Source organism: Rhipicephalus microplus, chromosome X, assembly GCF_043290135.1.
Source record: "Rhipicephalus microplus isolate Deutch F79 chromosome X, USDA_Rmic, whole genome shotgun sequence".
Classification (NCBI taxonomy): Eukaryota; Metazoa; Arthropoda; class Arachnida; order Ixodida; family Ixodidae; genus Rhipicephalus; species Rhipicephalus microplus.
The window spans coordinates 390459859-390474153 of NC_134710.1; the positions used below are offsets into that span (position 1 = coordinate 390459859).

Consider the following 14295-nt stretch of genomic DNA (forward strand, 5'->3'; position numbering starts at 1 on the left):
GATAGAAAATTTTCACACGCTGCATTTTTTATCATGACTTTCGAGATAATATGAATGAAATACTACAGGCGCGTAGCACAGAAAGCTGATATACGGTGCTATATGGCAGGCGTCTGTACAGTGCTCAACAACTCTCCTGTGTAGAGTGACACAGCGTTGTGCTCGGTGCTGCACGAGCGACATCTGCAGTTGTAGTTATGTCGCATGTGAGCATGCGCGGCGCCCATGACGTGTGTCCATTCCATTCTTGATAGACGTTTTTCAATGCGGATTGAATAACCGCTTTTGCCATTTGAAGCGGCCTAAATGGTTTAGCGCAAAACGAAAATCGGTAATAAGTTCACGGTATAAAAGGTACCGATCTGAGTGGCTGCACCTCTTTTTTTTTTTGCGTGGTCCAGTTTTCAGCACTTCTGATGACCAAGGCAATTATTGCGGCCGTGGCGATAAATTTGACAGAAAACATCAAAGCAAGCATGCATCAATGGCACCGCGCATGCTCAAATGTGGCTTGTTTCGAACTGCGAATGTCGGTCGCGCTGTTTCATTGACGTACCGTACGCAAGGACATGCATAATAGTGTTTTATTCTGGTAGGTGCAACCTATGTAATTTGAAATAGCAGCCGTGATATATTTAGTAGTCACCACAAACATAGGCCAAATGATCACTCGAGGGGAAGGCGCTCATATGAAAGCACATCAAGGTATTTTATGAAATCGACATATAGAACAGGAGTTCAGTTAGTTGAGGTGCAATCACGAGTGTAAATAAGCAGTAAATATGACACCATTACCTTTTTCAAGGCAAATTAGTCTTCCTCTGCTTAATAAAAAGCCAAATATTATTAAAACGCGTCGTAAAATTAAACACATTGTCTTTCAGTAGCGGAAATAATTATACCATCTTTACTAATAGTGAAAATGTGACAATATTTTATGGTCGTGATGTTAAAGAAAGCTGCAATTTGCGTGTTCAAGATGAAAGCTCTCTATTCAGGCCAAGATGTGCGTAGGAAATGCAAAAGCAAAATACAAGCGATATAGACTGCACGCCGATATCGACGTGATGAGTCCTTCACCATCGAGTTATTTATTCACCTGTGCTACGTGTCTTAATTTAAAGTACCTCTCATTCAATCTTCTAGCCTTATAACTGGTTTTCGCGTAAGTTATCGAGTAAACGTGACTATTCGCATCTTGCGCGTGATTCCAATAGATCAATCTTTGCCAACAGTGAAGCTTCCTGAAGATTACGGCTTGGTCTGTGCAGTGCGTTGCTAACAGTTTTTATTGTCGCTGAAGCGGAAACGCATCCAAATTGCTTAGAAAACGCGCGTGGCACTGCCACATTTTCAAAAAGCGTCACCCTGATGCTTCAAACGGAACATGAACCGGGAAAATTACGCAATGAAAATGAAAACGGTAAAAAGACAAACTCCTTCGGTAGAGAAGTCAAAGGCTTTAATGTCGTAAAAAAACGCATTCTTCACCAGCTTGTCAACCAGGAAAAACAAAACGTGTCTCGAGCAAACCAGCAGCGCGTGAGTGCCACAACTTCTTTTGCGTCGGAGTTGCGACAACCTGCTCCAGGCAAAACAAAGTTGAATAAAGCTGGTGAGCTTCCAAAGGGTCGAGCACCTTGGTAGTTCCTTGTAGATGCTTCCGTCTGCGAATGTGATGGTACATGACCTGTTTTTTTTTTGTTTTTTTTTATGGCGACCGGCGTGCAATTCCCTCACTCTCGCTAGCTTCCACAGCTGGCATGCTTGTGGGCCTCTCTTTGAGAAGTACGAAGTATTGAATGTTCACTTCAGCAGTTAGAATTTCCTGACGTGATGATTTTACTTCCTGAAGGCATTCCTTTTTCCATTGTTGCGAAAAGTGCTCTAGATTGCATTGTCTATGTCTCCATAATTGGTTCAAAAGGCGCGATTGACACCGAGGGCAACTCGGATGTTTTTGGGCTTGGAATCGAGACGAGCCGTCTTCCTGCAAAAAATATGCTGGTGTGAAGGGTTCCAGATCTCGGACGTCACTGTTAAAGTACGTTATCGGCTTGGAGTTTAAGACGGCCTCAACTTCTGTTTGAGTCATGACAAGTTCGTTGTTCATCAGACTACGCTGTCTGTTTTTTTTTTCAATTCTAATTTGGCGGATTCCATTCAATGATGCTGTTTGCGAATGCGTTTGCAACTTCTTCCGACCGCATGGTTTTCCAGAGGTAGTTTTTTTCGTACATCGTTTGAGCGTGAGAGCATTGTCGGAGTATACGGTCGCAGAAATTCTCTCCGGGAAACGAAGCTTCGAAAGGCGTGTAGAAAGCTGGAGCAGACATGTCTTCCACCACGTACCTCGAGGTTAAAAGATCTGGTGACCGTGCAGGTGAATAGTAAAACGCACGCTTTTTTGCGTTTCTTGCTTTCTTGCACCACGCAGCGCTGACCATGCAACGCTTGCACGAAAGGCAAGTGTTTCCAACGCTTTGCTAAGACCACACGGTGGTGGCACCTACCCTTCGCCTTGCGTTCTACACCTTATCACCTCCGAGACGGGCGCGCACGCCACACCCGCGATTCATTTTCCAAGATAACTGCCAGATGGCGCTCGTGTCTTCCGTCTGACGTCACTTGATAGGCTCGTTCGCCTCCGCTGCACGCTCGAGGCACTCTAACGCAGCGCCTTCAGAATATCAATCACCGATTTTCTTGCGCAGAACATCAAATAAAATGTTTTGTGCACTTTCTCCAGACGCAAGACCATCGTATTTTGACGACATTTGCAGTTTAACATGCAAATACATTTCCTCCCCCATCTAAATTGCAGTCACCACAGCCGAGATTCAATCCCGTGACTTTCAGATCAGAAGTCGAGCGCCAAAACAGGTAGAACACTGTGGCGGGGCAACACGCTCGCAAGGATACGAGGGAGCTGCTATTCGCCTCGTCTGACTGCACCGGTTGCCCATTACGTTGAGAATCGCTGAGACTGCCACTGATGGAAGTCAATTATGTAGTCTTTTTTTCCCGAAGCAGCTGCAAGTAACATTGTAGTTTTGAGGTTGCAGTCATGTGAAGTGCGTGTTTTGGCATACGCCGACGATATTGCCTTTTTTCCCGTTGATAGAGAGAGTGTCACCTCGTTATTAGGAATCACTGAAAGGTTTTGTGACACGAGTGGAAGTTTAATGAACAAAGAGAAAAGCATTGGTTTATGGCATGGTAATCGGTACCTCACGCCCAGTTCCTTTGGAAATATTCAGTGGCTCACGACACCTAGTCGTTACCTAGGGGTACCATTGGACAGGTATCAAGACAGTGAAGCATTTTGGCGCAAAAAGTCTGAATAACTGCGCGCGACCGCCGAAGGATGGGGCGGTCGTGGCTTATCAATTTTCTCTTGGTCAGCTGTATGCAACGTGTTTCTGGCTGCTAAAATTATGTACTTTTTGCAAGTACTTAGTTGTACGCGTAAAAGCATTCATAAAATCCACAGGATATTTGCCACGTTCATCAGGAGCTCTACATGGGAGCGAACATCTAGAACAAACTTGTTTCGGCGTGTTAAGCAAGGAGGGCTGTCTTTGTGCCATCTGTTTCTTAACCAATTAATATCACGTTTCCTGCTAATAAGAGACCAGAGAGACTCTTTTTTATGTTCTTTATTTCAAACAACGCTCTTACACCACATGCCTGACTTCTTTGTATCTTCAGACAGGGGAGAACGACATACCTTGTCACCGTTCTTGCGCGAAGTTGTGTTCTCATATCGTTTTTTAAGGGCAAGGTTTTCGATAGATTACCTAACTAATGTGAAAAGAAAGCGCCTTATGAAATACTTATTACAGAATGTTTTCCTGTGTCCCTGTACTGTTCAAAGTATGAAAAATCATATGGTCATGACGTACTAAAGCGAGTGAAAAACATGTGTATACCACCCAATGTGAAAACCTTCTTTTTTAAACTTCATACGGAAACCTTGCCAGTAAAAACGTGGCTTGAAGAGAGAGGGAAGTATGTACCATGGGGAAGCAGCTGTCTCCTGTGTAACAAACCTGAGACCATTGAACATGTGTTTATTGATTCTAAGAACGCTATTTCTTTTGGGACATTTTACAGGAGACTTTAAAAAAATATTTACCTCTTACTCTATATGGAATTCGTTTTTTGCCTTGTGATAGTTCTGTGTAAACTTTGGATGTTATATTTTTACTTGGTCTTCATTCGGTTTGGCATAGTATGCTATCATACAGACACTGTGATGTGAGAGTTCTATCCGTTAATGAGTGTTTCGTGGAAGCTGTTATAAAAGTGCTATCACTAAAATCACTATCACACGCATGAAACACGTGTGATAGTGATTGTCAGATTAGCTTGACCTGTAGTCAAGAAGGCAATAAAGAAAAAAAACATTGTAGTTTTGAGGTAGGACACCTGCTTGCCTCGTGAACGGCCCGGGTTCGATCCTCAATAGGACCAAGAATTCCTTTTTTTGGTTTATTGGCTTCTTTCTCGATTTTTCGTTCACGGACGATTTTTCGCCCACAACGAACGGGGCCGACGCCGACGTCAAAATTTCTGCCACATGAGCTTTAACGCTATCGCGTTTAAATGCGACGAGCTGGCTTTGCAGCAACATTGTTCACGACCTACCTTGCGCAAACCGGATAGCAAGATTGAAGACCGCCGTTGTGGGTCCCAAATATCTCTCATTATCATACACAATCAGTGCTAGAAGTGAGTCCTAATGATAAAGATGTGCAAATGTGTTGGCAACTGTGTAGCTCTATGCGTATGAATACAGAGAGAAAAGTGAGTGGACATCTGGTCTTCAGTGCAGTAGGCGAGGAACGTTGTGAAACACGCACTGACTTGAAGAAAAATAAGTTGAAAACTACACTCCGCATAGTTACTCATAAGTGTTCGGTTTAAAGTAAAGCCGGTGCCGTCGTGGAGATACAACGGTTGTGGTGGTAGGCTGCTGACAATGAAGTCGCTGTCTACTCATGGTGACTGCACCAACAGCGTAAGAGAAAAATAAGACAACAGTACGTGGTGATGTTTAATGCATGCTTATGCGTGTTTCTCATGCTTCAGCATTTTACACCTACAATATTTTTAATTAGAGGACATTCACGAAAGTATAATCCCAGATTACTGCTATAAAAAACCGCTTTCACTGTGGAAGTCGAGCATTGCTTCAGAATTCCCTTAACATAATTTAGTGAACTATTGTTTGGGCTATATAAAATGGGCGTCTATTCATTCACTCATATCCATCCATTCATCTACTCAGTGCACTTCTATCCTCGTCCTCAATGAGGTACAACATACCACATCAATGGGTCTTTGTTTCTTAAGCAGAAAAGTAAAAAAAAAAGTACGTGGCTGTTATCGTGCCTTGCTCCACGTTGAAAAACGGCGCTCGAGGTGAGCGCTGCCTTATATATACAAGGTGATATCAGGCAACATTTATGAACTAACTCTCTTTAATAGATGACAGTGCAGAAGTTGAAAACGTTGAGATATGACTAATAACAGCCTTGAAAGCACCGTATGCAAGTTTTGCGCGCATAACTTTTAGTGAAAGCCAGCGAAAGTGAACACGCCTCATCCATCCATCCATCCATCCACCAGATATATTACGTCTTTTTTTCGTGAGTCTCAACTTAAGCGTTGAATATCGTCTCAGGTTACCGCGTTACAAATGAGCAATCGTATTGTGCTTCAGCCGGTTTTGTCACGTTTTTGTGTTCCATATTCTAAGGTGGATTCGCGCAAAACGCTCACATGCCACTTCATGGTTGCTACAAACTGAAAATTTATTTTACTTGCCCTCTCACGAGGAGTTTATAACTTTATTTTAAGAAAGTTCAGGGGTTTGAAGCTGGCCACTTGTTGTCAATATGGCGCTTTTCGTGGAAAGGGTGATTCTGAAGTGCTGTTAAAGTACTGTGTTTAATAGAGTATGAGTTCCACTTTTTCTTCGTCTTGCTCTTGTGCGTATCACACATTAATCGCGCTTGTACCTACACATAAGCACACTGTAGCACCGCTGCGCCTACTGTGCTGGGTAATTAAAAACGATTGACAAATATGAACGTTTCATTTCCCTACTCAATCTCTGGTAACAATGGAATGAGCTTATATCATCGCACACTACCAGAGCTGGTCGTCCTCTGCCACACAACGCTTAGAGTGACGTCGTACACGCGACACAAGGCTCCTTAAGCTTTCCATGCACTCCCCAGCAGCGACTTCGATACCCTATAAGACTATGGGGCTACAGTAAGCCTGCCGTGGTGCGTCATGTCGGAGTCCATTGATTTGTAAGCTCAGACAGGCCCACAGTAATTTATTAAGGTCCCGAGGAATACCTCCTCAAGGTGGTATAGCAGCGGGCCGCTCACACGTTGGGAAGGGTAGGCCGAGCCTCATCGTCGTGTCGTGGGCCCTCTCAACGGGCCTTTGTTGAAGCTCAAGCTCGGAGATTTTGAGCGCAGAGCCCCATTCCTTTTCGGTTGTACGCTGAGAACTGTGTAATGAAGGGCACTGCCAGAGCATGTCTTCTGACGTAGATGCGTTGCCACAATCTGGGCATGTTGGATCATTGCCCTCATTGAGTTGGCTGTGAAATTGAGATTGGGGTATGAATGAAGATTGGGAATGACGATTGAGATATGAAACAAGCAGAGGGCAGATGCCCGTGCCCTAGAAAGATTCATATGGAAAAGGGCAAGACCTTTCTGCCCAGCTGGTAATGTTTAGTCGCCTCATTGAAAGTCGCAAGAACGCCCCTGAATACCACTAGGTTGGAATCTGAACATTCCCCAGGCTGCCCAGTATGGTTCGCATGCTCAGGCTTAAGCGATCTCTTTTAGTTTGGTCAGAACAACGTAGAACAGCCTTCGTAAATTGTCCTCCTCCGGCTACCTCCAGATTAGGACGCCTTGGTAATAAGGTTTTAGCTGTGAGCTTGTTTATGGTCTGCCCAATAGTGCCATTAGCCTCTACGAGCATTCTAAGTACTCTGATTACCTCTAACCTAGAGATATGAAATGACCAGAACTGTCGGGGTAAATGATGTCTGTACATTAATGTATTTATTAAACTTTATTTTTCCTCAAAATATAATTTCCAATTTTTTTTCTTTCTTTGCACGTTTTAGTAAAATTGGCTGACAATCAATGTCTTGTTATCACATATTGGCTACTACAAGTTTTAATCGCCAGTCCCCCAGAGCGGGTATGTGCCAGATTTGACAATCCACAAAAAACATCTCTCCCGCACCTTGACAGTGGCGTAGTCAATGAAAACGAAGTACTACGCCTTCTAACCGCACATTTCTTTAGCGCGAGCATCTCTTGGACCATGAATTTCGGTACTTCCAGAGTTCGAATACTTAGCAGCCATTATATATAGAAAATTTGCTATTTATCCAGATAGGTTAGAAAATATTGCATGAATTGACATATTATCAGCACCTAGAATTTAGATGGAATCCTCATGGGAGTCAGTCCAGATTCAGTGCCAGGGGAGCCAATCCAGATTTGGGTGCCGTGTCCCACCCCTTAACTTTTATATAAACAGAGATGGTCTGACGCTGGCCCCCATTTTTCCGTTCTGCGAAGAATCTGAAACTATTCAACATTATTTTGTATCATGTCGTAACTATGCAGTAGTTGGGGAAAATATTGCTAGCTACTCAGTTTGCGAACCTAGGTATAAGTTTAACCACAGAAAGTGTTCTAAATTTCGGTGCCTCCGTTTCGGGACATTGTCACAAAGATGTATTGGATACGGTAGGTAATTTATTTCAAGCCACTAAACGTATTTCAGTATGCTGCCCATTTTAACAAGTACTCGAAAAAAAGAAACAATGAGTGTGGAAGTAATTTTTAAAATGTGAATAATTATACGCTTTACAACACAACTTAATCGGGTTTGGCAAACTCAGCGGCCTGTTCAGCTCCAAAAATCAGATTATCATTATTTTAGGAGTGCTGACTTTTCGTTTTTTTCTCATTCTCAGAACCTTTATTTTTTGTAATATCTTTATTCTTTTGCATCATTTTTTGGGGGTAAGCAGTAGTGCGAATACCATCCATAGAATACTATAGGTTTTCTTGGGCGTTCCCCCAATGTGGGTATGTGATTTGGTTCTAGGCTACTAACAAATAAACAAAATAGAAACTCTGCTTTGTGGTCATTTCAAAATCTCCAACCTCAAAATTTCGAAAAACTTTTTTTTCTGCTTTTCCTTCTCTCTCTGTATTTTGAAATATTGGTATTTTAGTATAAATTCATTCATAAATATTGTTTTAACGTTCATAGAAGAAAAAAAACGCTAAGCTTTCTTGGCTAGTCCCTCAGAGTATGTGCCACGTTTTTAGAAGAATCAAATGAAATCGAATCGATAACTCGTCCATATGGCACCAACCAGCAAGCAGCTGCAGTAAGTCCAGCTTGAGGATGGCGTTACAGGGGCCCTGAAACACTTTTCAAGTAAATTAACCATGAAATGCATTCACAGGAAGACCTTAATGCCTCACGAATTCAATGCCCCAAAATTTTAAAAATCCGTGAAGAGCGAGTGGAGTTACAAAGCTTTGTCGCATGCAGTGATTGCATTTGCTCTTCCCTCGCACCAACGAAAGCGCAGGAAGCTAAGCAGGGATTGATGGTGGGGCCATAAAAAAAATCCGGCAAGCTTCGTGACCTTGAGCACTTCCTTTTTTTTCCCCTTGAATGCGCCGCTTCTTTAGTGTGATCGTGTGCACACGCGTGCACCCGTAGCGGCCTCCCATGGCGATCTCTGTAACGAGCGAGCGCGCCATGTTCAAATCAGGCAATGTCTGATGGATGCGTCGTTGACCTGTGATTTTTGGGCATATCACATGATTTGTTGAGGGAAGATAGGGCAATTTTTAGCTGACTTTGATAATTTATTATGAATTCTAGGCCACGTGCTGTGCTATAATATTTAACTCGCGTGTTGTTGGGAGCCTCTATTACCAATTGGCAGCGTTTTTTTACCATGCTCAAAAAGTGTTGCAATCCCGCCGCGGTGTTCTAGTGGCTAAGGTACTCGCCTGCTGACCCGCAGGTCGTGGGATCGAATCCCGGCTGTGGCGGCTGCATTTCCGATGAAGGCGGAAGTGTTGTAGGCCCATGTTCTCAGATTTGGGCGCACATTAAAGAACCCCCGGTGGTCGAAATTTCCGGAGCCCTCCACTACGGTGTCTCTCATAATCATACGGTGGTTTTGGGACGTTAAACCCCACATATGAATGAAAAAGTGTTCCAGGGCCCCTAAAGTCTCCTCGGTACTCTGCTCACCAGCAACCACTGCCATCGCCGATCGGGGACGGCGTCTATTAGGCTTCCTCGGTGGTTCCGCTCCACTGCTGCCATACCTGTTCATGACAATAGACGCCATCCACATGTCCTTGGCTATGCACCGAGCCGCCGTGAGCACAGGCGCCACCGAGCACTCCACAATCACCACTCGGGGCTTGTCGGGTGCCTCGGCCGACCGCTGTGCAATATTCTGAAGTGTGTACACAGAGATATTGCGTCAACCACGCCACGTGTCGTTGCTGAACTCCGCTTTCTCGCCTGTCGCGTCACCATCTTTGGCTGTTTGCGCAGTGCCGGTTTTCTACGGCTACCCGGACAATGTTTTCATGGGGGTCGAGACTATTCGTCACTCTCCTTGCCTTGCCGGAATATCGCAAGTGTATCATTTGCATCGACCACCAATGTGATGCCGCCAGAGCATAGCATGCTTAAGAGGGCATCAGGCAGGAATCTTGGTCTGAATGGTGCGCTAGGCTCACAAATCTGTTTTGCCCTCTTTCACATTCATGTGACGCTGTCTCCTCAGGCACACTCTCCATAACGGATGGGAGGAGCTGCGATACGAGGCACTTCGACGGCACAGTTGTGCCCTGCAGCACCTGCGCAAAGAGCATCGCAGAAGGCGACGCGGCAGACAACACAGGTCGTGAGCAGTGTTCCTTGCCAGAAAATTCCGGTTTCACGATCTTGCCATCTACACGACCATCACCAGAGAACACGACCCTCTTCAAACAAGAACAGTCTCTGACCTCCAAGACCAGCCGCGCTTGTGAACACCAAGTTGCCAGCTGTTTTCCTGCCACGACTTTCGCGAAAATCGGGAATAGCCCGTGGTATTCATCAGAGTAGCCAGACCCACTAGAGTCACTGACAGTTTCGGGGCCCCCTGACGTTGTAACATCTACCCTAATGAAGGCGGCACCAAAACGTGTCATGGCACCCGATGCCCCACCCGAAGGGCCTCCTCAGCTGCGGGACGCCCACCACCAGCAAAGTACCCTTTCTTAAATGAACCCGACACGTCTATCAAAGGTGTCGTCGAAAACTGGTCACCAGGCTTAAATGGTGATCTAAGCTCTACTGACCTAAGCAGCTCTACTACACAAGACATAGGGTCAGTCGTAAACACGACCTTGCAGCTAAAGCCTATCACTGAGTTTATGAAGACTGCTGCGCTCATTTTCTATAAACCTGGTATTTAACGGCCGCCGACATTATGGTGCGAAAACACCCCTAGAGCACGTTAGGGTGCGTAAAAACACCAAGAGGGCCCACTACGCTACACGCATAGCACAGTGACACTTGAATTTTTCTCTTTTTTCTTCTGTTATTTTTCCCTATTTTTATAGCTTTTTCTCTCTCAGCCGTTCTTTGCCTTCTCATTTCTTCGCACAAAATATTAAAATTGTGAGCGCGAATAGCATGTACCCTCATTCCTGACGAAGGCCAGACTCTGGCCGAAACTTTCGAAGTAAACGCTTCCGTCGCTATCGTTCTCACGGAGGATCTACTTAACTATACATATGTATATTATATACACCTACACATGCACACACAGGTCCCGCCATAACAGATAAGTCTGCTTGCAGTCTGCTTGGTGTCTACAGAAAATCCGCAGGTTAGATCTGTTCGGGGTGACTGGTAGGTCACTGAAAGGTGAAACGTATTTATTCACTGTTATCAAATGTGTCTCGGTCCAAATTGTAAAGATACATACGTAGGTTACATGCATCAAACAGCACGCACTCTGGACGCCCATAATCAGAAAAGTCTGCGGTTTTATAAGCGCCCGCAGAAAATCTGCAGACCAGGCCTGCAAAAAGGCCAAGTCTGCAGAAAGGTGATTGTTAGGTGACTTGTGGGGGACAGAAATGTCAAACCTACTTTTATAAGGAAGGCAGGTCACCTTTTTTGGGCTTGCCAGTGTCGTCGAGTGGGACTGCGAGGCTTCCCAGTCAATGCACCCTGCCGCCGGGAAGGCGAGCGCTGATACGTAATCGAAGCTTCTGCCTTCGCGCCATACTTTTCAGGATACCCAGCAACGGGACTCACGGTTGACAGCACCAATAGGCTATTGGTCACAGAGTACTCGTCCGTCATCAGATATCCCGAGAAATCCTTCACCTAATCCGCGGCGAGAAAACTAGAGCCATTGGCCTATAGAGGCAAAACCGCTGACACTCTAAAAACGGAATTCCCTCAATCGCTAACGTGATCAAGAGGCTGCAGTTACGCAATGACGGATAAGAGCAGTGATGATGTTACTTCCGAACTGTTGGTTCCTATCGACAACCTTGAGGCTGTCGCGCTGATTGACACTGGTACAGACTACTCTGTGGCCAGTAGCCTATTCACAAAAAAAAAGTTTAAAAAGCTATTAACTGAATGAACCGGGCCTCAGAGACGCACCGCCGGAGGGAAGTTAGCCTGCCTCGAGGTATTGTGTACAACAAGAATAGGGATTAATTATTTGTGTAAACCGGCAGTTTTATTGTCCTCCCGGATTGTTTCCGTAAACTGATATAGGTATGGATCTAGCTAAAAACACTGCAATCATTGATTTATGATAATCTAAAATTCCTTTTTCTACAGAAAAGTCTGATGCCACATGCAATACGGAACAACCAGTCGTTTCACCTGTCCATATGTTAACTATGACACGTATTCACAAACCAACCTCAACCTTTTCTCGAGTTTTCCTTATCAGTTTTCAGCTTTTATTGTGCATGATAAACAAGTTGCACCAGTATTCATAAACCAGTATTGTCTTTATCTTTCGTCCTGTTACCATTTTTGTGCCTTTATAACGCACGTAGAGGGTACAAGAAGTTGAGAAAAACGTGAGGTAAAGCCGAGGTTGGTCTGCGAATACGGGCCTAAGGTGTGACCACGCCGCGTTGCGGCGTGACAGTTCTTGTGAAAAACGGCGTTTTCTGTGATCATGATGGGCTAGTAGATTGAAACATCAGACTGCTGATCGAAAAGAAAATTCGCCTCTTGAGAGGTCTGGTAAAGCTTCTTGATTGATGTATGCATGCCCTATTGACGAAATTTGGCAGTGAAGTACATCACGTGTCGAAGAGAACAGCCGTAGTAGTAGCCTTGCATGAATATATGCAAGCAGCCGATGTTTGTGCTCTTCTTCATAAAGACCCACCAGCCGCGACGACAGTGAACAGCGTCCTTCAATCAATAGACATTGACCTAAAGCATTCATCCCCACAAAGAGAGCAGATTGTAAACCTGATTAAAAATTAGCGGAGTTCTTTTCCACTTCATCAAAAGTCGGATAAATTCCCGTCGCAAAACTCCATATTATGTTCGAAGAAAATGTTAGACTGGTGCACCAGCATCCATACCGAATAGCCATTAAATAACGGAAAGCGATTAAGAAATAAATTAAGGAAATGTTGAAGAACGACATAACACAGCCATTTAACAGTCCGTGAAATTGACCTGTGGCACTGGTCAAAAAGACCAGCCCATGCTTTTGCGTTCAGTACAGGAAACTGAACCTCATCACGAAGCGGGATGCTTAACCACTACGAAAGATTTATGGTAATTTTGGACAACTTACACAGCTCTCACTTCATTTCATCATTGGATGTAAACAGCTGATACTGTAAACCAAAACGGTTAAACGAGATCCCGAGAAGACGGCTGTTATGACATGTGATGAACTCCACGAGTTCAAAGTACTCCTATTTTGTTTGTGATCTGCTCCAGCTGCCTTCCAAGGGATGGTGGACATGGTACTCTCCGGACCCAAATGATAATCGGGCCTCATCTATCTCAATAATGTAGTAATTTTTTCTTCCTTCGATGAGCACGTGCACCGGCTGAGAACAGTATTGGATGCGATCCGCACGACAGCCCTGACTATCAAGCCGAAAACTTTCCACTTCAGATTTCGCGAACTTAAGTTCCTCAGACGCATAGTTATGCTGAAGGCGTCCGCCTAGATCCGGCAAAGATTACCGCAGTTGGAAATTTTCCGTAGCTACTGGACAAAAACCAGGAAACCATTTCTGGGGCTATGCCTACTACAGACGCTACGTTGAAAACTTTCCCAAGATCACTGAAAAATTGCCACGGCTAGTAAAAGAAAGTGTATCATTCATGTAGCAGGAAGAACAGGAAAGTTTCGCAGAGTCGCGATGCCATTTTCCGTCTTCCGCTATACTTGCACATGTTGATTAGGACGCCGACACGGACATCCATCACGACGCGAGGATGTTGGCTCGGTGCCATTCTCATTCATGGGCGTAATAGACAAGAAATGGTTAACGTTTACTGAAGCCACACTCTAGCAAATACTGAGCCCAATTATTCAGCGATGGAGAATTTCTCACCGTTATGAGGGCCATAAGTAAATTCCGCTCATACCAGAACATGAGAATGTTTCGGGTGAGTAGCTATAATCATTCATTGTGTTGGCTAACGAATATCAAGAACCCTTCAGGAAGACTTGCTAAATCAATAGGTTAACAAGAGCAAGTCGAGCCTACGCATCTAGGAACACAACAAAACCGTCGTCAACAAGTCCAGCGAAAAGTACGATGACGCGGACTGCCTGCCACGTGCACATGTAAATTCTTCATCGTAAGATTGAGAAGCAGAGTTCCAATTTCTTGGAACTAAGAACGTTTCTGTGATGGCTCGTCATCAGCAAATCAGTGATCCCGAAATCACTCCCGCTTATCCATTACATGGAGGGTCAGCAAACTAAAATACCACGAGTTTTTATCTCTAGAATGACCTTTTGTGGTCTCCAGAACGACGTCCCCTACAAGCGCGACTGTAAACACAGTGGTGAGACGTTTGTACTTCTCGTACCGTCACCTCTGTAAGCATAAATTTGAAAAGTTTGTCATGATCACACGACGGCTGGCCGCTTAGGTATTAGTGGTATTTTGGTAAGAATCCACCAGCGGTATT

General features: G+C 44.5%; 1 protein-coding gene across 2 annotated transcripts in view; it reads left to right on the top strand.

Moving 5' to 3' along the window:
• Nucleotides 1-14295, top strand: part of LOC119160992 (large ribosomal subunit protein uL1) — a 59785-nt gene that overhangs the window by 29683 nt on the left and 15807 nt on the right. The gene's annotated exons all lie outside the window — the stretch shown is intronic.